Source organism: Nematolebias whitei, chromosome 4, assembly GCF_014905685.2.
Source record: "Nematolebias whitei isolate Nwh7 chromosome 4, NemWhi1, whole genome shotgun sequence".
Classification (NCBI taxonomy): domain Eukaryota; kingdom Metazoa; phylum Chordata; class Actinopteri; order Cyprinodontiformes; family Rivulidae; genus Nematolebias; species Nematolebias whitei.
The window spans coordinates 29,517,590-29,521,135 of record NC_056501.1 but is presented as its reverse complement, the minus strand read 5'-3'; positions in this window follow the sequence as shown (position 1 = coordinate 29,521,135).

Below are 3,546 nucleotides of genomic sequence, written 5' to 3'. Positions count from 1 at the left end.
CTGCTGCTGCTGCTGCTGCTACTGCTGCTGCTTCTGCTGCTACTGCTGCTGATGCTACTGCTGCTGCTACTTAGACCAAACATAACAACAAGGTAAAATCTGACTTTTTCTTCATCAATACAAAAAGAAAAAAGTCATAGACCTGATAATATTTATCTGTTGCATAATAATAGTAACATGACTTTAATCATAAAGCCTTGGTGTTAAAATAAAGTTCATGTTAAAAAAAACAACAACAAAAGCTATATCTATTGTTCTGTATTAGGACATTTAAAACATTTAGTGTCAGTCCATTTAAACATGTTTCATTATGAATGATTGATATTGCACATTTAATTATTTTGACTCTAAGGTTCTGTCTGAACTGTAAATTAACTCTAATGTTAATACAGATGTCATCAAGTCTGCTCTTTTTGTTGCTCCTTTGTGGATTGGGGATCGGAGGAAATGTACGTTTACAAAAATGTTATTTTTTAAGTAAATAACATAAACACAATATACTTCAGTGTTGGTTTCCTTGGATTTGTTTCTTATTTATGACCAGAAAATGAAATATTGGATATTTTTAATTATGTATTAGAAAAACTGAATGATATTCTCTGCATAAATATTGTTGGTTCTCGTCACCTTTTGTTGCAATTGTGATCAACATTCATTCAGCATTCAACAGGTTGAAATCTGTTTCCGACTCTGTGCTTGTTCACATCCACAGATACTTTGTGATGCACAGTCAGGTTGGTGTTTTTCTCATTTTTGTTCTGGTTAAGTTTTAAAAACAGTGCACCAGACATTCTGAGCAACAAGCTTTTTATGTTAGACCATCCATGAAACCACAAAATGTTTAGTGTGTTGAACAAAACGCTCCACAAAGATGTCATCAATGGATTAAAATCAATAAAGACATAAATGCAGAACCAATGAAAAACATTATAGCATTTGCTACTTAGTCTTCTGTTTGTCTGATTTATTTGTTTTCAATTCCTCCCACAGTTTAGAAAAACCCAGGTAAAATATAAATCACAGCGTGCAACATTGACAATAATTTGTTAGGACTTTTGCTAGCAACGGTTTGTATGAATGAGATTAAATCAAATCCAGTCATGGTTATCTCAGACAAACTTCAGAGTGGAAACATCATTTAAACAGGACCCAGGAAGTTGGACTTTATATGTCTGAACTGACATTTTAAGATTTTTACCAGTTTTCCACAATCACAGTTTAAGTTTGATCATTTTTGGAGACTTTGCTACAGAATGTTCAACGTTTATGCTGTTTAAACTTTACAAAAATCCTTGAAAAGGAACTTTCTAGTCCCTCAAACTTTACACTTCTACAGTTTATAAATCAAAATGTACACTTGTGATTTAAATTTAAATTAAATCAAATTCGAACTCTAAATTTTCTCTAACAAACCTAAAGTGCGAGAGCCTTTATTAATTCATCTCACACCAAATGAACTGCAGATAAATAAATAGTTATATTTAGTGTCACATTATTAAAAACCTTATTTTGATCATTTACTTCTTTTCAAGCATATTTAATAAAAATAACTTTTTATTCTGTTTTTGTAGTTGAATGCCCTCCTTGTAACAAATGCCCTTCTACATGGACTTCATATGGAAGCTGCTGTTTCTTGTTCAGCAGGACTGAAATGACCTGGAGGGATGCTGAGGTACAACTGCTTGACTCTTCTTTGTATTTGTGTGGCATGATGGTCTAGTGGCTGTGGCTGAGTGGTTAGATCAGTCGTCCTCCAATGGGAGAATTGGGGGTTCAATTCCACCAGCATTCACATGTTGAAGTGCCCCTGGGCAACACATTGAACCCTTCATTACCTCTGATGTGTGTCCCATCAGTGTATGAATATGATCTAAAGCACTGGTTGGTCTACAGATTCAGATTAGCTTTGTATAGATCTAGTAGAGTGCTGTATGAATGGGTAAACGAGGGCACAGATTGTGTTGTAAAGCACTTTCAGTGTCTTGATTGGATAGAAAAGTGCTTTATAAGTGCAGTCCATTTATTGTTTTTGAAGTTAAAACTGCATCATTACAGTTTTGAATTGAGAACATTCCTCACATGAGAAGCAGAACTCTGGAAATCAAGAATGGCTGTTCCTTCAATTACCATATTTACTCGATGTTCCTTAGTCTCAAGTTAAATCTTCAAATACTTCATATCTCGTTCTTGATCAAGATATTATGGTTCAAAACAGAACACTTCTTACCTTGAACTCAGTTGTATTTTACGTAGCGCTGTCTTATACTGCTGTGGACGATCTAAAGCAGTAATTTGTTCACCAGTCATGGACGTTCCTTGATGTGACATTTTTAGCTTGAATCAGTTGTCAACCTGATAGTTCTATAAACTGATGAAGATCACTTTAATCAGAGACTTCACAGATAGGTTATTACTGCCAAGGTAGTTACCTCCTGTACAACTAGCTCATCCCAATCATGAAGATGTGATCATGCATTTATGCTGCCATCTTTCCACACAGGGATACTGCACAGACCATGGTGGGCATTTGGCCTCCTTTCATGACCAAGATGAGTATGACTTCATGAGACTCAATTTGACTGCTACTGGTACAAACACAAAATCTTGGCTTGGAGGCACCAATGTGCTGCTAACCCAAGGCACCTTGCGTTCGATGCCTTTAAGGATTTTGTGTAACACTCTAACTAGAGGAAATAATTTTCTGTAAATCTTTGCACAGTCAGCATGAAAAGAAAGAAATGATGTTTGAAAACTTCCTCTAGCAGGAAGTTGTTTGGTTTTGGAGCAATGGCACTAACTTCTCTTACACTCACTGGGGCAGTGGGGAACCAAACAACACAGGTGGACACGAGAACTGCATGGATATCAACCTGAATGGTATAATTGCTCTTTAAACAGATGTTTCCAGTGTGAATAACAGAATGAGGTTTAATCTGTGTGCCACTTTAGATGAAATAATAGGATTTTATCTGGTCGTTCTTTATGACACCTTTTGGCTCTGTACAAAACATTGTCTTCCTATATTGTTATCAGTTCGTGTTTTGTTTTTAATTATTCATTTCAAGAGAAATAAAAACTCAGGGTAAGTCTGATTCTAATTTTTGTTAAATTTAATCTTTTTATTGTTTACAGGACAAGATTATGTCAATGATGAAGTCTGCAGCTAAAGAAATGCTTTTGTTTGCACTAAAGATGCTTAAATGTCTTTCATGGCACGACCACTTGATGATGTCTCTTCCAGCAGGAGGTCAAGCCGCGAAGACGTCCCTGCTAAGTGGTCAAATATGATGTCTTATTCAGATAATTACCATGAATTCAATTCAGTTTATTTATATAGCGCCAAATCACAACAAAGTTGTCTCAGGGCACTTTACAGGAACATTCACATACATAGAAAAGACAATTAGTAAAGTTCTCTATCTAAAGAATCCAGCAGACAAGTTGAATCTTGGCTTCGTTGCAGTCTCCCATCCTGAGCAAGCACAGTGGCAACAGTGGAAAGGAAAAACTCCCTTATTATTATATCCTTATTATTGAATAAATGCA